Source organism: Excalfactoria chinensis, chromosome 14 (assembly GCF_039878825.1).
Source record: "Excalfactoria chinensis isolate bCotChi1 chromosome 14, bCotChi1.hap2, whole genome shotgun sequence".
Lineage (NCBI taxonomy): Eukaryota > Metazoa > Chordata > Aves > Galliformes > Phasianidae > Excalfactoria > Excalfactoria chinensis.
The window spans coordinates 5,340,379-5,362,503 of record NC_092838.1 but is presented as its reverse complement, the minus strand read 5'-3'; the positions used below and the strand labels follow the sequence as shown (position 1 = coordinate 5,362,503).

Here is a 22,125-nt window from a genome sequence, read left to right as displayed (position 1 = left end):
AGAATGATCTACCATTAGCACTTCAGTTGTAACACTTCTGCAATTAGCAGCACCTTCACTGCACTACAAAAGGACTGGTAAGAGCATTCAAACTGGCTCTGGTCCCGGAGCAGTAGGGTTTAGTAACTATTCACTTGGACAGTTTGGGATCTGTTTGGGGTCAACTGCAAAGGAGGAATAGCGCTGACCTTTGGGAATTGGTCAGAGAATTGCTGAAGGGTGTGTGAGATTTAAGAACCAAAATGCCTTCTTAGTTCTTTGGGATTTGGAACCGTGACTCTCACAGACTTCACTAATAGCAAATAGAATTTTCCTAGAATCATAAAATAGAAGAGGCTGAAAGGAACCTCTGGATGCTGCCTCCTTCCACACTCTGCATGAAGCAAGTTGATACTGACATTTAGTGTCCAGCTCTGCTCTTGGCAACGGTGCTGCAGTGGAGGAGAACTTAGGGAGGTTTCAGTGAGGCACTAAAATTGGTCACAAATAATTAACTGATATTAAGTTATGAATCATTCTCTCCAGTCTCAGATGCTGAGCCCTCCTCCAGGGTCTTCTGCTGTGAAAAGGGCATTTGATTTTTTGCTCTTCTCACCAGAGTGGTGTTGGAGCTGGTGCTGATGAGGTGTCCAGCGATGTGCTGCAAGTTGCCTTATGAAACTGCTTTTGTACAGCAGCAGTTTGGAAAGCTGTTTGAGAGTAAAGTCATTTTCCTGGGATCTCTTATAAAGGTGGAGCAAATGCATCATTCAATTGCTTCTTCTGGCGCTGATAGATTGAGGTTTTTTATTGCATAGTCTCTTTTATTATATTCTGTTGTTGTTCTCTGCTTCATTATTAGCTTGGCTAAAAGCAGCTCCTTTCCCACTTGCCACGACTAACTCCAGTTCTGCTGTCCTTTCCTTCCGGCCCTTCTACAATGCTTTCTGATGCTCTGAAAAGAGTGCATCCTTAGCACATCAGCTGCACTCCTCTGTCCTTACAGCTGAGCCTGGCTTGGGCTCCCGGGGTGATGTTTCTGCACGTGGCCCATGGCTGATGGCAGACTTGTGTGGACGTGGTCATTTATAGTGGGGATGCACTTAGGTGATGCTGATGTTGCTTCTGGGATGCAGAGGGTGGAAGTAGGTGCTCTTTAGCATCCTGAATATTAATGAGAAGACAACTATAGCACACTGTGTTTTGCAGTCTAAAAGTGTATGTTACTAATGTAAATGAAGAACAAAACAGAGCAAAGTCTGTGATGAAATATTCAAGTTCTTCACATCTTCCTTTTTTCATCTCTGTACCTCCGAGGGACAATGTGCCATCTGAGCTGGGCTTTGTAGTGCCAGATCGCAGCAGCATTTTGTCTGTGCTTGTAGAACCTCCTCCGCCTCCAGCTATGCACTGCCTGCCAGCTGAGGCTCCCGTGCAGTGAAGCGAGCACCCGGTGTTCAATCCCAGCGTGCTTCTAAGGCAGCCACTGGTTACCAGAAGCCTGAATTAATGGGTGTGGATAATTTGCCAACTGAGAGAAGAACGGTGGTGACCCTCAGAATGAACTCTGGCAGAGGAGCTGAGACAGAAGGTGGGCTCTGCTCATTGCTGGGAGGGTTTAAAAGTGTTTTCCGCTGGAAAAAAAATAGAGTAACAAATGGCATCACAGCTCAGAGGGAATGTGGGGACTGCTTGGGCACTGTGGCACATTGAATTCTGCAGTTAGGATTTCCAGAGGCACCTCCTGCGGGATATGAATAGCATCTGGGTTCCATATCTTCATCTGAAAATTACAGGCTGTTTCTTCCAGGCTATTTCTTCTCTCTCTGAAACATCAGTAGAGGGCATTTTACTGCTCCAGCTCCTCTGAAAGGTGGATGAGAGGATGAATAGGCACATTCTCTGTAGCAATGAGATTTTACTACAGTGGATGTGGAGACCCCTATGGCCTTTAGAACGCAGAGCTCTGCTGCCCTGACTTATGCTTTGGCAAAACTGCCCCAAGACTGCAGAAGCTGGGTTTAATGCACACAGCAGACATCTCTCTTTTGGTTAGAAATACAGTAGGGTGGGAGAAAGCAAATAAACCTTCCCGATCCTTTTTCTGGGAAGCCATTTGGAATATATCTGAGCAGTTCTGAACCTCAGGTTTTTATTCTGGTGTATAAGAGACCTGTTTAATGATGAAGATATTTTGTGTCTACACGTGTGTCACTGGAAGCACCACAAAGATCTCACAGTCAGAGCCTGTGAAGATGATGTGGTACACAACACAAATGGGATGCCGATGCAGTTCTCTGGTGTGCTCACAACAATTCATTGTAAAAAGCTTTACTTTCCTCTCTTCTCCCTCACCAGTCCAGCAGTGCAGGCTGTGTACTGTTATGAGCTGGGGAGAATCCTGAGCATCTACCAGCCACAAAAGTGCTTCAGCACTTTGGTTGGAGAGGTGATCTGCACAACCTGCGAGGTGTAAATCCTTTTGTTGGGATTTGTGTAATAGCAGGAAGCGTGAGAGTCTACCAACTACAGGCAGGAAATAGAACAGAATTCAAGTTCCCAGTCCTGGTCTTTTCTGCACTACTGCATTAGGAGGAAAGCCCCATGTGACAAACAGACAGCTGCCATAAGACATGTCAGTGCAGCAGCCTGTTCTGACACACAGACGTGTCTGAGTAGGAGAAACAAAGATGTTGCTCCCTTATCTTTCTTTAAAAAATGGTCTAACTTTCACCTCTGAGGTATGGTATTATATGGCTTGTAATTTGTGAGGAGCTGTGATTCCCACATCAGCCAGCTTCTCTGTGTTCACATAAACAGGAATTCAAAAGTAGAGAATAATACTACTTAGGGCTGATTCTTGCTTGGAGATTTTTTATCAGGAGCTGCACTCTTCATTATCTGAGTCTTTCTGTTAGTTGCTGGAAGGTGTGCAGTTCTCATAGAAACCATGCATAAAAAAAAAATAATATGAAAAGTGTGTAATAGAAACTGGAGAGGAAAAAAACATCTTTAACCTTCCTTTCAAATAGAGCCTTATGGCTGATATAAAACAAGCTCTGGAAACAGCTTTGGGTCTGCTCGACTGCTTCTGTAATATTTTTGTAGGTTTTGAGCTTGTTTATTTGTTTGTGCACCAAACTTTCTTTGTGACCACGAGGAGATCCTTGGGTGGCTTTTCAGGGATGCTCAGTGTTGCACAGTGGTCCAAGCTTGGAGGTGCTCATCCAGTGCACAGCTCTGGCACTAGCTATGGCATGGGGCAGCCTCAGCCACCTCTGTGCATGCCTAGCCAAATAACATGGAAATGTATTGGAAGTAATGCCCTTCGTGCTCAAGATACCACAAAGAACTTTACATAGACCGCTCAGTGCTGTTAGGAAAGGGACCCTGTAGACAAAAGGCAGAGCAGAGCATGCTGAGCAATGCTGGCAAGAAAGCTTTCATCACCAGTGTGTGATCCTGAAAGCACAGCCCGGTGTGAGGGAGTGGGATTTGGGGACAACTCTATGAATTTGAGCAGAATGAGGCATCAGAGAAGTGGTGAAGTTCTGCTTTAACAGCTCACATGTGCATTTCAAGTACTTCAGTGATCTGCCATGCTGTGCCCACATCATGGGGACAGAGGGGAGGGGAGGTGTAACAGTTGGACGAGTGCTGTGAACTTTTCATTTAATAGGGCAAATTCATACTGCATTAGCACATATTTTAAGATAATATTTATATTGCATAAAATATATTAAGATGTTATATTAATATTGGGGTGGCAGATGAGGGCTGGAAGCACAGATTAGCACCTTCTCATTCCGCTATGTTTTGCAAACCCATAGGAAAATTATTATCTCATTCACATAATAAATTGAATAATCTTTCATACACTCAGCTAATTATACCCAGCTCAGGTGCATTGAAATGAGCTACTGTCATACACAGCAAATGGGTCTGAGGTGAAACAAATGGCTGATTTAAATCTGATCAAGTCCTGATTGCACTCTGTCTGCAGCCTTGGTGTTGCACCTGGGAGGGAGTTCTGCCCCCATAGGGAGCTGTGGGATACAATGGCTATTTTTGTAAGGTATCTGGGGGAGGAGTGTGGTGAGCCGTGCAGAGCTGATGGTTATAGAAAAATGAGGGAAATGAGTCAAAATCTCTGTGAGAAAACTCCAGTCTGACCCAGAAAGCTGATTTCTTTCAAACTTCGCGTGTTTTCAGGCGGTTGTGCTGAAAACTTCAGCTGTGAATGCTTCTGTGCTTTGTATTAATCCTCAAGGCAGAAAGTAATGTCACCACTGCTAAAATATGGTAGCATTTTCATTATAAAACAAGCCTACGGCTTATTGAATTTTGCTCTAATTAGGTCTTTTTTTGGCCTCAGTTCTCCTCCCCACCATATACTGTGAGGCCAGTTTGTTTTCCTTGGCCTTGAGGACTGGGAAAAGCTTGTTGGAGATGTTTTAAACTTCCTGAGTCTCCTGCTCCTGGCTTATGTCTGATGGATGCATACAGTTTGTGGAGGGCAGGCTGTGTGGGTTTGGAGCTCTGAAGAGCAGCCATCCTGCTGCCCTTCATGCATCGCACTGTTGGTTTTAACCAGTGATGATTTTGGGATGAGTTTTGGCCTTTGAGGCTCAAAGCTTAAAAGGAAAATATAGTTAAGCAGGCAGCAAAGGCCAAAGGAAAACAGCTTTGCTGACTGCTGCAGGTTGCAAAGTGCTGAGGTGTTGCAGGCTGAAAGGAAGCACGTGGTCATGGGACACAGGGCTGTGTTATGGGTGTCCTGGGGCTGTTCTTCTTGGGAGTGGAACTCCCACATGGCTGAGTGCCCCCAGACAAACAGCTGGCTGGGGTGGAATCCTCCATTACAAGCCATGAGTTGACTGGCATCACGTGCAGTGCCTTTTTGCACATGTAAGAGGCTGATCATGAGCTCTGCATCGTGGCAATTGACAAGCTGTGTGAAGATAACAACCTCCCAGGTGTCATGGGAGGTATCTTGCTTTTCTCTCCAGATTATTCATTACAGCTCAACCAAGAATGAATTTAAAAGGTACAAAGAGGCAGCTTTTAGGCCATCACAGCAGCAGCATCTTCTCTAGACTTTTAATTCCCTCTGCCTGTTGCCCCAGTAACACAAGATGTGTTGGGAAGGTAAACATCAGCTCACAACTTCATGGGCCGTTGATTGGCACAAGAAAAAGCCATCATAGTACTGACTATAGCTGGCATAAGCCCGCATAGGAGCTCTTAAACATTATTCACTATGTACTTATCAGATTATACCAGAATTGCCCATTAAAAGTGCAGAGGCGAGAGCCTTGAGAGGGATTTCCCTGTCCTGCTCTGAGCATATTCAGCTGAGCTGGTGGTAGCATTAGGAGTAAATGCAGCTCAAAGCAACATGCAGCTCCTTTCTTTGTGGTGAATTTAAGTAGGATATTTATAGGCATCAGTCATCTCTGGTCTCCTTTGATCCATTCTTTCCAACTGAAGAAGTGATGTTTTGGGGAAGAAAAACAACAACAAAAAGCTTTGTCTTCACAGTGGTAGAGTTAGAAAGAAATGCCAAGACTCCAGATTTCAAAATGCTTCTGATGGTTTTAATGCTTATTTTAACTTCTAAAAAATATGTGGGCAGGATCCAGAAGCAGATGTGGGCATGGAAAGCAGCAGCAGAACTTGTTCCACTGCTGTTCTTGTGTAACGCAACTGTGTAGTGCTAGCTGTGAGGCTATTGCAGGTGCTCCCACCTAGAATGTTAAGTCCCTGCCTGAGCCCATCTCCTGTAAATACGCTTGTACAAAACATGCTCACCCTCTTGCATGCATATTAATGCTGTGGCAGCTCCTGGTGGGGATGATGCTCTGTGCAGAGCACTGCTATTAGCTCTGACTGACACATGGATTCCCAGTCTAACGTATGTATGTCACCAGCAGATCACACGAGCTTTGAAGTCAAATGTGTGCTTAGGAGCTGAGCTACTTTTGTTACAGCACAGCATTAAAGAAGGGGTATGAAGTCCCCTGCTGCTGGATGGCACTCAGCCATAAATAGGCTGATAAAGAGGATGTGTGGGCAAGTGTGTTAATACAGAGGTGCTGCTGGGTGCTACAGTAGTGAGCAGTGCTGCATTGGGAAGGCTGATGCCTCTGCTTGGCTTTCCAAGGTGCCACAGGGCAGGAAGAGCCTCAGAGAAGAAAACATTGTGGCCTTTCTGAAATTCCTGGTCGGCAGCCTGAGAGACTGTGTTCTTCAAGGCCATGTGTGAACATCATTAATAAATGATGCTCATAATGCCAAGACTTACAATAACAAAGATTCTGCATTCCCACCCAATTAGTGTCTTCACATCTATCCTGTGTTCCTATAGACATGTACAACTACTTTGTCTGTTTTCAGAAGGAAGCGTCACTTGGAGGTGAAGACATTCCCAAAGGATTCAGGCTGGGAGCACTCTAGGACATACTGAGGTTGGCTCAGATGAAGCCAAGCCGTTTAGCTGGCACGGGGTGAAGAAAAACATCTCAGTGGAAGAAACCTCTTTCAGATGAGATATTTACAGACCAAGCAAGGTGTAACACAACAGATGTTACGGTATGTATATAATAAGCAGCCAGAAGGTACTTTGCTGCCTGTATACCTAGCTCAGTAATTCCTTTACCCTATTTGAATGGTTACTGATGAGCATCGTGAGTAATGCTGAGACTTGAGCACCCACATCATCCTGTTCATCCCGGTAATACAGAATGGAATCATTGTCCTGTTGATAATCAAACCACAGAGCATACTCATCCTCTGCAGCGTTTCACCAGTTAAGATCAATCTGCTTACTGGTAATCTTGTTCATGCTTGCTCTTGAGCTGAAGCACAAGTGATGATAAAAGCCATATGTATGTATGAGTATCCACAGCACCCAAAACCCCAGCAGTAGTAATTTGGTGCAGCTTCTTTCAAGGTTGCAGTATCCTCCACAGCCCAGCTTCTTCATCCAAATTGAGCCGCACCAAGTCCATTGGGAAGCTCACATTAGCTAACTCTGAGCTCACGTAATTGTTATGCCTCATTAATTTGGTTGTGTTTATCTAAGTAGGCTGCTGTGTTCTGAAATCAGTAATCTAGCATTTAAAAAAATTTCTGATCACGTCACAGTCCTTTGAGCAGCTGCGAGCACGAACTGCTCCACTGCTCTTTTGTCTTTCTCATTTGAATGCAATGGATACCTTACAAATGAACAGAGCTGGGAAGGTGCTTAATTTATGAACCAAGACGTGCCTCTAAATAATCTCTAATTAGTTCATCCATGACCTGGCACACGGCGCCTGGCTTAGTCTGGGCATTGCAAACCATTAGTAAACATTTTAATTGTAATAATTGCCACTGGCAGCAATTATTTTCAGAAGGATGGCTAATTTCAATCAGCAGAGGCTATCTGAAATGTGAGGAGCACACGTCCCGTCTTTTAAAACATACCAACAGAGCAGCTGCACAGCGGTGTGATGAGTGCACAGCTTTGCAAGAGCAGTGCTGGCTTTCAAGTTGAGGACATCTTCTCAAGCACCTGAAGGCAGATGTGATGGGAACAAGCAAACGTGCTGCTGGCCCTGGACGGGATGGGTGTGAGATGCTGTGGGGTGGGGCACACGTGAACTCATTCGCACTGCCGCTGAGCGATGCTGCAGCTGCTGGCATCAACACGAAGCTCTTGCTGTGGGATCTGTGAGCTGGGAGGAGCGCCAGCGCCTGGCCGTGCTGCCAGCTGCACGCTGCCAAGCTGGGACGGAGCCGCCGCCGTTTGTGCTGGTGTGAGCCGGCTCTGCTCTGTTCCTGAAAGGCGGAAAAAGCGGAACACCCATCCGAAAATTCAAAATGAAGCGTAGGACTGTGGTCAAACGCTGCAATTAGACACAGAGATGCAGAAGAGGAATGAGGTGCTCCGTTATTTCTCTATTAAATGATCTTTTCTTCCCTAGCCCTGTGATGCTGACTGGTGAGACGTCACTTGCAGTGTTTTTCCCCATGCAATCAGCATGGTTCTGTCGTACAGGCACTTCAGCGCTGAGTTAATTGCTGCGTTAATGGATGTCTCTCGTCCATTAGTAAATTAAGACCTGATGCTAATCCTCCTAGGAGGGAGTGAGGAGGGAGAGTCTATTCAGTACCAAAGCATTCAGTTCCTTACCAATGGACTCCAAATGTTCAAAGGCAGGAAGGGAAGTACATCAAAGACACTATAATTCGAAAAAGTCACAGGAAGCTGATCTCAAGGCCTGCCTGCATTGCAGGCGTTGCTGCAGCAGATAAACTCTTTTGAATTTATTATCAGCCAATCACTGGGGATTGGACATGGATGGGCCTTTTCCACCGGTCGTTCCCTTCAAACAGCATCCAACAAGGCCGGGTTTAACTTTTTATGTCTGGCACTTGGAAGGATACCAGTAGCCTAAAATGTTGTGGTGAAACGAGGGGGATTGCCCTTTCTCCCAGTCTGATGGATTCAGGCACCCATAGGCTCCAAAATAAAGTCTAGACAGTCCAGTGACATGAGAGTTAGGAAAACAAGTGTGAAAGTAAACAGTGTTTTTGAAGTTGATGCCAGTCCGCTTTGGGCCTTGCCAAGAGGTGCTTTTCTGTTTTGTGGCTTCTGATGAATTTGTTTCCAGGTGTTGATTTGGGATCACTTTGTTACGGACAGGTGTGGGGCATGGGAAGCCCAGTTTGCTGCTTCTGCATGCTGTGCCCCTGCTCCCCATGGGTACAGCACTGCCCCTGGAGCACATAGCGTGTAGGCTTAACTGAGGTTACACTGCTTTGCTTATGGAGATATAAATAACTGTATGTTCTGACCTGATCACGCTTGACTTCTGTATGAGCATTAATGCGTTCTTCCACCACCCCTAAGTAGTTCTGCTCTATAAATACAAGCCAAGCTTACACATTTTGCCTTTAATAGTATATGAAAATGAAATTTGCTCTGTAAGGGATGCAATCACAGATCAAAAACTGTTCATGTGGGTTTTTCCACTCTACTGGCAAAAAAATATAACAGTTAATTAGGCTGGAAAACCCAAAGGAAAGTGAATTCAGACGACCAATCATGGTATGGCATGGAAAATATCTCCATGACAACAGAAATTTACAGCACTTCGGTTTTAATATATCAAAGGATAAGGGTAATTTTGCAGTCACTATGCAGAAGATTTACCCCTTTCTTTTTCTTGATAGTCTCTGGATTGAATGGAAGCCAGGCTAATATCCCTGACGTGAAAGTGAAAGCAGGATTACAAAGCCTACAAAACGCTATAAATGCAAATGGACCAGCAAGGTGAAAACTTGCCCTGATATGTAGTACAAACATGTTGGCCTTTTTTTTTGTTCTTTTTTTTTTTTCTTGCAAGATATTTCAGTGTATCGCAGTGATTTATTCCTAAACGTTGGTATCACATACTTGACCAGCACAGGGCTCGGTGCAATGTAAGTATTACAGGCAGTTCACATCCCAAGCAGCATGGTGCTCCTCCTGGGGACGGCATTGCTAATTGCCATCTCTTGGTGCTGCTATGTTGTATACTGTAATGAGTTCCAGGGTGAAAAAGAACTAAAAAGGGAAAAGTTTAGAGATCATGGGTATATATCCAAAAGTCTGACCTACATTCCCCTGCTCCTAATGAACAGGAATATTATGCTTCCATCTTAAACGCTGCGTTCAGTGCAGTTTGTAAATGCATCTTCATGCACAAATGTCTCTTGAAGAAAATATCGTGCAGTCGTCAGTAAGGGATGAATCAATTAGAATAGATTTTAGAATACATGTTTCATTAGTGATTTCACTGCAATTAATCTATCTGAATTTTCAGTTAAAAATCAAACCGAAGAAGGATGGTATTGACTCTTGGCAATATATAAAAAATATTAAAACTGATAACAAAAGGATTTCTGTTAAATTCCGTTTTGTACCTGGAGGAAAAAAAGTCCTACCAGGAAGCACATCACTTTCAATTAGATTCAGCAGGATGTTCCTGTACGTGAAAGGACGTTGCTCTGCTCTGCCTGCTAAGAGCTCATCTCCTGGTTTTGCTTCCTTGAGCATGTTCTGTGTGACACCTTCCAACCAGCCAAGCCTTGAACTCTTGGGCAGCACTGACTGTGAGTGGGAGGGAAGAAAATGGTGTCTGTAGGTGCACGGGAAGAGCGCGATAAGGGATAACAGTGGTGTTCTTTTGTTGTTGTTGTTGGTGGTGGTGGTGGCTTTGTTTTTTAATACTGTATGGAAAGCGCTAACAGGATCTTTCTTTCATGATGAGTGATAAATATGTTAAAAATGAATGTTAATAGGCAGCATGCAATTGCTAACAAAATAGAACATTACTAATAAAATCCAATGGGCCTCATTTTAACATTGGGAATACATCTGGATTTTAGAACCACTGTCCTTCCTGAGTGCACAGAATGTGACGGGGCAGTAAGGAAAGGTTTGATGGGAGCTCAAGGCTGCCTCTGTTTTGAATCCTTCTGCTGGTAGCCTTTAGTGCCTGGAAAATGAGAACTACTGTGCTTTGAAATAACCAAAACAGGGCTGAATGGTTTTAAGAGAAGCATTGAAAATTCTTTTCCTAAAAATGCACCATCCCAAACCCACATGCATTGTGTAGGGGGGAAGCTGAGAGCACAGTCAGAAAGACCAGGCAGTGTTGAGAGGGTGAATTGGTAAATGGAGACAAAGGAATGTAAAATACATAGTGAATAAATTAATGGGATAAACAGTAGGGCCAAGAGGTAAACCAGAACAGAGATCCATGTCTTGTAATAATGCTTTCAAAACTACTAGGATTAAAGGAGAAAGTTGAGATCAAACAAGCTAATTTAAGTAGATGCCAGCCTCAAAGGATAATATGGACTTTAATTACTTACTCTTACTCTTCCTTCTCTTCTTAACTAAGTGAATTTCCCAGCTGGTGTTTCTGACTTTTGCCAGACAGGAACCAGACTGAACATTTTAGCAAATGGAACTGGCAAAGTCCTGCTTCTCACCACGTTCATCTTTCCATTTATCCGTAGCTTTTAATTATTTTTCAGCCCAGTCATTTAGCTTCTCCCTTACTGAAAATCACTTAAGGAAATATTTATGGGCGAGGTAGGGACTGGCTCAGATGCTGTGTTCCTTCCAGTCAAGACAATGTCCTTCTCCTTCCAACCAGCTTGGGGCTCCTTGACTTTGCTGGCTCTGTTCAAACCAAAGGCCTGTCATTGCAGCTCTTATACCCCATCTCAGCAAGGTTTTGTGCACTTAGCAACATTCACGTTTGGGCTTTGATGTTCTTCCTTGCCATGGGTCACTTCTGAACTTTGGGATCATTTTGGAGGGTCTCCATTCTCCTGAGTACAGTGTCCAAAGGCTCAGGGCTGGATTTTTTGCCTTCCAACACATTTCAAGTAATAAATCTGTCAGAAAGGCTCAGATGACTTAAAAAGCTTTATCCCAAAAGCAGGAAAAGTTAAACTTCTGTTTTTCTTAAGCTCCCATATGTGAAAAAAAGGAAGTGTCAGTTTTGCATTTGGTGGTAAAATATCTCTACAAGTGCAGATGTGATTTGTAGTTCTGGTGGATGGAGATGGGACACCGGAGGGTCCATTACTGACCATGAGTTATCAGTCCACTGATAAGATACAAGTTGGAACCATGGAAATGATTCAAGGAAAGGTTTTCCTTTTCTTTCACAAGTGACTCCCTGCTAACAGAAATTCCGCTCTGTTCAGGGTAGCAACTATAGCAACAGTAGGATTTCTCCGGGTTGAGGTCAGAGCGTGTAAGCTGTTTTTGACTGCTGATTTGCACAGTTAGTGGTACGATTTCTGGGGATGTGCAATCACAAGCTTTCTTGCTGGCTTTCTGCAAGCACCAGTTTCTCATACCAGTGCTTCAACAGGGTTGTGTGAAAGATGTACTGCTAACTTGCCAAATACAGGAAAAGATAGTGCTGATGCCTTCTGTGTAGCGTTCTGGGGCTGGAGGGTTCTTGTAGGGCTCTCTGATAGAAATGTTACATTAACTCATTTTTTCTTTCCATCTGATTTTTTTAGGATCTCTGCATCGTAAAGGAAACACGCCATATGCTTCCATGCAGTACCACACCTCTGGAAACCACTCTGAATTTAAGGATAAACCCTTCTCTTCCCTGGGTTGCTTGCACCAAGCTGCGCAAATCCCGATGACCTCAAGCACGCCAAGCTGGTCGCAGTGGAGCTACTCACGTCCTGAGTTATGCAGGTTTGTCCTTTAACTGGGCAAAGACATCAGAAACCTAAATAATGCCCGTCTGCAATTATGTGTGGGCACGCAGCTCAGCAGGAATGCTGCTATTTGCATGCACAAGACCCCAGTGGATGTTAGGCATCTTTGTGTACCTGCTGAGCCCTGTGCTTTACGTACCTATTTGCTGGAACTCAGCTCTTATATGGCCATCAACACTGCTCCTAGACAGGGGAATGCTGAGACAATTCCTTCTCTTCAGTTGATGGAAGGAAGCAAATTATTTCTCCTGAGCCAGAGTCGCGTGAGTTTGCCCTCGTGATGGAAACATTTTTTATCTATGCTGAGTTTGGGAAGTGATTGCATGTTCAGAGGTTGAGGTGGATGTCGTTGCCATCCCGCTTATGTTTGTGTACCACATGGAGCAGTTCAGTGTTTGCTTTTTTGTGAGACTCAAGTGTCTGCTTATAATAAGATCGCCTGCAAGCATTTGGATTTGCTCTTACATATGGTAACAAACTTCTTATGTGCCTTCTAGGGGTCCCATTCCTCCAAGTCAGGCACACAGAAAGCTGCTTTTCTCCCTGTTTTGGCCTGGGGTTTTATTCCACACTACCTACTATGTATATACTTTATATAGTCTTGGTACAAACAAATGTACACATATGGAGTGAACCTTCTGGCAGGGTGGTTCAGGCATGGAAGAGAGGCTGTTGCTCTGGGGATAAATATGTTCTATGATGTGGCACAGAGCAGCCTGCAGCTGCTTGCTCAAGGCTCCTGACTTTCATCTGTGTTCATCTAGCTCATGACTTCTGCTCTCTTCTTCTCTCCTCCATCCTTTATGTGTTATTGTGCTCATTTAGCTTGTTGAGACCTTACAGCAAAGTCGATATACTTCCACACAGATGTAAAGCATGTTATATGAATTTAGGTTATGCTTTACCTGACACAGTGTAGCAGTCACTGTCTGACTCTATATCCATCTGGATTGTTAGCAGTGTCTTCAAGGCCACCCTGCCTCCTAGGCTGGCACTTCTAGAGCATTTGGATCTGCACATGAGCTTGGACTTGTCCTCAATGCACACATGGCAATAGCACTGCCTGTGCAATGGGAATAACGCTTCTGGCTTCACCCCTTTCTTTCTCTGGGGCATTTCCCCCATCTTGGAGATCAGTGTAAGCTGCTAACTGATATACTGCCAGGAACTGCCAAATAAACCCTTCATTCTTGAAAAAGGACATAATTCTGTTTTTCTGCTTTGATCCCTTGTTTGGTACAACTTACCTCCTCTTGACATGGAGCTGTTGCTGGGTTTTGCATACAGAAGTGTATTCATGTTGCATCGCTGCTCTGTGCTGCATCCCTGCAAGGGAGTCTGCTTGCCTCTTGGATGGCAGATGCACAGAGCATTCAGTCAGGTAAGGAAGATTCATCCTCCTGCGGTAGGAGTTCCTCAAAATGGCAGGAAATCAAGGCAGTAAATCAAGTTCATACATATTAGCATCAAAGCCTAAACTGCAGGGCAGGAAGAAAGGCCACATATTGTTAAATCTCCCATTATTTATTGCTTTATCAGACTGAGGTATTATTGCACTGTAAAGGATATATATGTTTCCCATCATGAGGAGGTAGGAGCTGCACAGCAGCAGCAAATTAGGATATAAGTTGCTGAGATTTTCCACCCCACTGGAATGTGGGAAAGGTGCCTATAGATGGGAATTTGTGCTCCTGGCTATTTTTTTTTCCTCTCTGTCTTTTTAGTTACCTAGAAGAGAACAAAAGCTGTGCGGCATTACGGTGTTGTTTGAGGAAACGGGGATCAGCTTTTAGTCATAAATAGGGAGTGTTTGGAAAAATAGAGAAGGGCTGTGAAACATTCCTGGGGGAGTTCCGTGTTACAGAGCTGTGTGCAGTGAGGGTTGTGTTTCCATCTGTGTTTTTATCTGGACCCCGATATCTGTGTTTGGTGGTTAAATGGATAAACATGACACACTTCTGTAGGTTAAGCTGGTGCTGAAAGATGAGGAGGGGAAAGAAATAAAGAGTCAGCAATTCCCATTTGGCATCAAGAAGGTTTAATTTTTTTGTTACATTGGAATTAAAATCGTCTTTTTTGTTTTGTTTTTGTCTTTCATCCTTTCTTAAAACAGAAATTAAACTGTATTCCGAAAGGCTTCAAAACCCAGCAGCAAGGCTACCTCAGTATCGCCTGTGTTATCTGAGGGAGAATAGCTGAAGGAAAATGTTCCCATCGTGTTCTCAATACTGAAAGGAGCCCAATAACAGTAACAGTAAGTACAGCACAAACACATGAACATTACCCAAATTCCAGGGTGGTGAGCCCTCCACCCATCCACCCACCTCCCCCCTCAGCCCAGTGTAAGGCCAGGTGGCTCAACGCAGTGGTGAGTGGTCACATAGAGACATTGCTCCTTGCCATGGGGAAAGCAGATGCATTTGCTTCGTGTTAATAGCTCACAGGAAGAAAGCTTTCTATATTATTTCCTCCCTCAAAATACAGCTTGGAAAAAGCCACAGCTTTTTGTGGCTTCACATAATGCATGTGAACGTCAGGTCTGGCTGCTGAAGAGCAAGCAGTTAAGTAGGACTTGAGGAAACGGGGCCACGGAAGTTGTTGGGGTTTTGGGGGGCTTTTGTTTTGAACAACAAGCCTTTAAATGTTGGTTAACTCCTTATAAAGTGGCACCAAGTCATTTCCTGCTCCTCTGAATAGGAAAGCCTCAGGATTCACTGAGGAATGAAAATGGTTGGTATTTCTTTATATTCTCTTTCATCCCTTTTATTCAAAAGCGAAAGAATCGAAGTAAGTTTTTGTAGTACGAAGAACATGGATTCAGTGCTATTTTCTACAGATGCATTTTGTCCTACAAAGGTTCTGCAGTGTGCAGGGTTAGGCCCGGAAGCAGCAGCTCTCTCATGAAAGCATCCACAGTCATGGAAAAGAACGATCCTTTCCCCTGCACTGTGCAGCCCCCAAATGTGATTTTGCTCTTCTGGCTTTAGGGGCTGTTTGGCAGCCTGTGGGACCATGCAGGGGTTCAGTGGTGGAAGAGGCAGATCTATGCTGTATGGAGGAGTCCCAGCATGTGCACAGAGGAGGCTGAGCCCTTGGACAGAGCAGGGCTGCAAGGAAGCATCTTTTCTGTATTTCTTGTATTCTCCCACCCAGCAGGAACCCAACCCTGTGGCTCCTGGGGAAAAATAATATTAAAAGATGCCATTTCCCTTTTGGGAACTTAGTTTTGACTCTGCCCATAAATGGCAAGATTCTGAATCAAAGCTCTTCCCACAGGGAACCAAAGAGTTCAGGGTATTTGTTTATGTCCTTGTCACTAATAAAACCAAATTGACTTTTAAAAATAGCTCTTGTGCCTTATGAAAACAGGCAGGGAGTGATGCAGCAGGCGGGGAATGAGCCTGAGATATGAACGAGCTGAGAAATCTTTCTTCATCTGCCACAAGGTTCGGGGAAGATCTCTGACCTCTACCTCACCAGGTGAAGCTCTGCAGATACCTGCAGTGTGTGCTGGGGTGGCAACTCTGAAATGGCACGGGGGCAAGAAGAACCTGCAGTAAAAGTGCATCATGGCCAGCTTACAACTCCATCCCTCCTAATAACCTGGCAAGTCATTCCCTATAGTCCTGGAGGCTCTTACGAGCAACATATGTGGATGTCCATCAGCAGGGAAGCAGGCTGAGGGAGCTCTTTGGGATGCATTGAATCCTATGCTGTGGGATCCACCACCTGTGTTTGCTCGTGGAGAAGCTGTCTCCTCCCAGTTACTTCATGGCTTGCAGCCAGGCACCAATTTTTATCAGCAGGAGAGTTTGCCTCCCCTGTCATAAAGTGACTGCTACCCAAAGCCAGCTGGGAACCAGTGGTGTTTGCAGGTATCTATAGGACCAAAACTGCAAACAGGGCCTTGGGCAGTGTGGCTGCAACCTCCTGAGGAGCTGACAATTGTAAGTAAGAACTCCTTGGCAAACTAGGCACTTCTTGCTCATTAGATGTGGGTTTTGTGTCAGGATCTCCTCTCAGGCCCAACATCACAGGCATTTCTCAGGGGGATACTGGGCAGCCTCCTGCCAGCATGGAGAGCCCACAGCAGGAGCTGCAGGAGGCGGTTGCTGTCATTGCTGGCTGCTGACAATGTCCATTGTGGGGAAAAGCAAAATCTCTGTGTGTGTGCTTTGTGCAACCTGATATTTGTGCAACGGGCTGCAGCCACAAGGTGCAGAAAGGCTGTTGTAGGACTTGGACCAAATGAGAAAGGATGAACTGCCTAAAAACTGTGTGTCAACTGCATGCTGGTGTCGATGGGCATCTGTCAGGTATGTCCTCAGTGTCCTCAAATTAAGGGTCATGAGAAAACTCCTGGTGTGCTAGTAGAGGAATGGGGCTCGAAGTGCAAGAACAGGAAAATGAAAGGACGTACCTGCTGGAACAGCCTTGCATAAACCCACTCATCATGCTCCAGCACCTTCATAAGGAATGTCAGCTCAGTAATGTTTCATTTATATGCAGCTGAATGAGTTCTGGTGCCGGTGGGGGCAGCAGAGAGGGTGCCATGCTGCAGCACATGGTGTGTGTGAGGGAACTGCGACATGAGCCTGCATTTCCAAAATGTTTTCTGAACTGCTCTTTTGTTGGAATACAAATGCAGTACTGGAAGCTCTGAACAGTGACCCACACTTTGCTTGGGTCTGCAAAGCCTTTTGCTTTTATCCTCTAATCCATACCTTAAAATTCAGACTGAACTTAGAGCTGCTGATGACAAAATATGAGGCACGGTGTAACTGGTGGGCACACATTTCAGTGCTAAGTGCTCAGTGCTGATTCTTAAAGTGTTGTCTCCGTGTAAGATAACGTGAAATAATGCCAGCAAGTGACACCAGTGAGGCTCTGCACATACACAGATGCTGTGAGCCAGGTGCTGGCAATTCAGCCATGCTTGTAATTCTCTAGGGTGGGTCATTAATATTAGATGAAAGCTCAGATAATGAAAAGGGCTATTATAGTTAAGAGCATTTTGTTACCTCTGAAGAAACAGTGAGATTTGATGTTATGCTTCATTCTTAGTGGCGTTTGGTCTTCCTTCAGGCAGTGATGTTATGCAGTGCAAGGGAAGAATCAAAGAATCTGACTGTGTATGTTCTCAGATAGAAAACAAGATTCCCTCCATCCCCAGTCTGATCAGTATCCTCTTATACTGGGCATGAAGCCTGCCTCACTCCAGCACAGGACACATGGACCACAGCAAAGGGAAATGATGATGCCTACAGTCTGCTAATTCCTTATTTCTGGAGTAAAAAAAGTTAAATACAGCAGCACGAGGACTTCAGCACAGCAAACTGATGTAAGGCCGTTGCATCCCAGTGCACAGCTCCCTGCTGTTTGGCCATGACAGCACTGTCACTCGTCTTTGCTTTATCAGAGTGATTAAGAAGCCATATACAGTAAGCAAAACTCACAAGCTCCTGTTAAAACCTGTCTGAAAAAGGAAGCTTCCTCATCAGAGTATTGACTGCTGTTTCTCTAACATCTATGTGTGAAAATCTAGGATGCTTCCAGCTTCCAGCCCTGGCTTTGGTGAAATCCAAATAAGAGCGGGTTATCTGAGGTTCTCCTGATATCCCACATCACTGAACGCCTCTGCAGGGATGAGGTAAGGGAGGCTGTGTCCCAGCACGGCCAAAAGTGTTACAAAGAGAATGTTGTGCTGCTCAGCATCGTTCAGCTGAGGTTTGTGTGTACCTGCACAGGGCCCCCAGGCCATCGCAGCACTTAAGGGTTGCACACTTAGGAGTTAGTAGAGGGAAAGAAAGACAACAGAAGTTCCCGGCGCTGTGCTCCTGGCACGCACCTGAGCTGTTTCCACTTGCCCCATTATTTTTAAGTGCTCAGGACAGGAAAAGGTGTGGACATGGTGCCTTTTCTACATGATTTGTGCATTCTTTACAATGCTTCCTGTCCAGAGAAGTGGCTGATGCTGGGGTGTGTACAGAACATACCAGGTGTGTAGTGCACGGGACGGGGAGAGGTTTATTCGAACTGGATTGCAGTTGTATTTTACAGTGCCTTCTAAGCTGAAGTTTCATGTGATTTATATCAAACATCACAGGAAAATAAAACCTGGTGCTTTTGCATGGTGTGGCTGCTGGAAAATGCTCAGGTTTCTTAGTGTCAGTGGACACAAACTGCTGCAGTGTTCGTTTCCTCTTTTCACAGGTTTGGGGTTATTTCACTATATTATAAAGAATCATTTTTTGTTGTTGATTCAGTCCATCCAGAAGAAGTCCTCAGTGAATTCTAGTGAGAAAAGGAAGCAGAGGACAGGCTGCAATCAAGCCGAAGCATCGGACAGAGATCAGACTGCTTGTGTGAGAGCTGCACCATCAAGGTTAGTGATATTTTTCTCACACTAGAGCAGAGAAAAGAATTTTAAGTCTTACAGATATTTCTCTAATGTGCAACACCACTGCTGGCCAGCTTGTGTTTTGTGATGGTGCACAGGGAAGGGCTGCAGGGCCAGCCATGCCCAGGTGTCAGAAGGGCAAGGCAGGCAGCCCTTGCAAGGCATGAAGTTTAAGGATTTCCTTCTAAAAAACCTTCTGAGAGTTCAGGATCGATGTCCTGCTGTCCCACCCAATTGCAGGCAGCCTCAACATCTTCCTGCAGGTCAGCAGGAGGAAAGGAAGAGTTGAGGGGATTCTGGGCTCCGTTACAGCAGTGCTGCTGTCACACAGCCTCAGCCGTGCCTGATGTGTAGCATGCAGCTCTGCTGGCCAGAGGGCAAGACTGAAGATAATCCAGTGGCGCTGCTGCCATGCTAGGCTCCCATTGGTACTCCTTGGTTTGTTCTGTAGCATCTTCAAGGCTGGATGAAGGCAGGGAGAAAAAAGTTTTTGGTTTTGAGGTTGGATCAGGAGCAGCTGGCATAAATCAGCGTCATTTCATTCGCTGGATACATGGCATCAAGTTCACTTTGTACTGATTAACATACACGCAGAGGCATGCTAAATTAAAAAGTATAGCATCTGTGCTACTATTTAATGAGTTCTCATATTGAAACCAGTGTAATTTATGTTAATTAGTTAAATGAATGAGCAAACTAATTCAGCACTTATCCACATAAAACGAAGGGACTGTGCTGGAGCTCAGAACGTAGCCAAGTGCTGGCACCCCAGGAGAGGGATGGGAGGTGACCGTGTGGAGATGGGAGTGCTGCCCGGTGGGTCCCTCTGGGGGCTGCTGCCTGCCCCTCCCCTGGCCACGGCCTGTTGCTGCTGCTGAGCTCATGTCCCTTCTTTATTTTATCTGGAGGCAAAAGTTATTTCTTCTGAAGGGCCGGGCTGGAGCCTAATGAAAGCAAACCAGCAGTGAGCAGCGATGGGAAACCAAGGGATGGTGAGGCAGGCAGGGGCTTGCTTTCAGTGCACAAAAAAAAAGTCCTTTTAAATTGAAATTAAGCAAGGAATTAAAGGCACATATAGGCGGACTTTATTAGAAAGTGAAACATTTGATCTTGGCTATTGATCTGTTATAAGAAGACTTTCATTTCCTGGCCATATGTACCCAGCGATAGATGTTCATAAATGAGATGGCATTAAAATCTACTTTATGTTTCTAGTGAGATCTTTTCTGCCTGGTCTATTTATGAAAAAAAAAAAAAAGAAAAAGAAAAAAGAAAAAAAAGAAAACCAGAACAATTAGAGAAGCAGACGAAGAGAACTAAATTATTATAGTTCATTAATACGTGAATGAAATATCGCTCCTGCCTGAAGGCTCTGCACTGTGTGGTACTGAAGTGCCCAGGGCTGTGGCTGCTCCGTGGTTGTGCTGCCAGCTGCTTATGGCAGCAGGAATGTGAGCAGCCCCTCACATTCTACACTGCTGTGTAGGGCTGGGCTGCGAAGATGCAAGTCTTGACAATACCCAGACATGTGGGGCCTGACCACAGCCTATCAACACATTTCGTGTCGCTAGGTTTGGCACTATCAGCTGTTTAACACCTTTGATGTTCTCAGTGTCCAAACCACCATTCTCAGCTTGGAGGAATATATTTTTCTTCTATTTTTATTTATTTATAGTGCAGGGCTGTGTCGTATTCCTGCTGCATTTCAAGCAGCTTTTCATTTCCATTTGGGCAGACTGACAAAAGACCCAGCAGGGACCACAGCAGCACGCTTTGGGATCATATTGATGTATTAGCAAATACAGGACTGAGACTCCTTGAGCGCAGCATTAAGAATCTGGCATGAAACCATGTTCAAACCCAGGCTGAGGGCTGCCCAATATGAGCCAGGGCTGCTGGGGGGAGGCACAAACCGTGACGAAATGCTGATGTGGCACCACGACAGTCAAGGTCATCCTTCATGAGAGAATAAAACATTACCTGTCTGTTGTTAAAATATAGTAGAACCTCGTGAATCTCTCACTTCTTCATCTTTTATGGACTCTTTTTAGAAATCAGGCTACAGATTCTTTACTAATGAATGAAGAAAAGTCAAATATCCAGGCACTGCAAAGAAGTCCCTATTGTCAAGGCAATGAAATACCTCATAGCTGTTGTGCTTGGCTTCTTGTGCTTTCTTACAGGCACCTTATCTGCAGTACAGTTTGAGTTGATATTGTGAATTAAGTAAATGTGCTCTACACAATATAAATCCTAGTGATGGCCAAGACAGATTAGGCATGGCAGATAAGTGATGTTGCTGAGATTGCAGTGAGACAAAGCTATGTTGTGCATCAAGCACGTGAGCATGATGCTGCACACAGACCTTTCCGTGATGCACTGGGCTGCTTGTGCACAACAGCAAGGAACATTCAGCTCCACACTGAAGTCTGCAAAGAAAGCAAAATGCATGAGCACCTGGTAGCTTGTTTTCTATTATTTTTTGTACAGTTAAGGCCAATGACCCATTTGGAGACAATTAAAACAAAGGTTGAGCTTTTCAGCTAGGGAAAAGAAAAAAAAGCAACATGCTTATGCCATATAGAAATAAAACCAGGCTCCAGTACTGAGAGCAGACTGTTCTGTTATTTTGTTCCCCTCTACAGAAAATCTTTCCTTTGTGCCAAGACTAAAATATTAGCACTGTGTTCCCTCCTCTGTTTAAGCAGACCTCAATGCATCTCAGTGCCAAAAAAGTGGAATTCCAGAACAGCAGGTGAAAAGAAAACAGAAGATCAAAAAGCAGCTCTGGCTGCCAAGAGGACCTGCAGCACTGCTTGGGGGTGCATGAAAAAGTCATGCAGGCTCCTGATGGTGTCAGAGCCTTTTGGAAGGTCGTCAAGGAGGTTTTTTTTTTGTTTGTTTTTTCTCAGACATCCCACATATAAAGCAGCAGTAATAGAGAAACTTGCAATGCATCATGAGGAGCGTGCTGAAGATACACCCCACCTGTAGGAGAATTCAGGTGTTTTCCTCAGCATCACCTATAGAAGCAGCCTTAAGAAATCTGTGCTTAGTCTGGAACCTGTCAAGTGCTTATAACAGCTGGTCATTAAGCAACAGCTAATTTGTGTCTTTAACCCATATCAGGGAACTGTGGAAGAAGTGTGTCTTTCTGAGCTCATCCTCTCAGCAGAGACAAAGGACGCATTGCTTTGCTGTTCTTGTAACCAGGAGGCCTTAACATTAACTCCTATTGCTACCTGTCTGTGACCTTCCTCTTTAGAGATGATAATCTTCTATAATTATTGTGGCTGGGAGATGGAGACTAAGGAATGACCTATTGGGCAGTAGATTGGCATCACCATTGGGATCACAGATCAGTAGTGCCTCATTCCATTTTTCTCCCTAATATCAAATAATGAAGTTTATTTAAATAAAGACTTCCCTCGGTGAGCTTAAAACAACACAACATGTACATC

At 44.7% G+C, this 22,125-nt stretch overlaps 1 long non-coding RNA gene across 1 annotated transcript in view; it reads left to right on the top strand.

Annotated features, from left to right (window-relative positions):
* The window catches only part of LOC140258870 (uncharacterized), a 76,214-nt gene extending 58,610 nt beyond the window's left edge, over nt 1-17,604 (top strand). Inside the window, exons 2-5 of the long non-coding RNA XR_011905306.1 lie at nt 6,376-6,570; nt 12,055-12,241; nt 14,378-14,518; nt 17,350-17,604. This is a non-coding gene — a long non-coding RNA (uncharacterized lncRNA). The remainder of the gene's footprint in view (nt 1-6,375; nt 6,571-12,054; nt 12,242-14,377; nt 14,519-17,349) is intronic.
* Nucleotides 17,605-22,125: the final 4,521 nt, after the last annotated feature.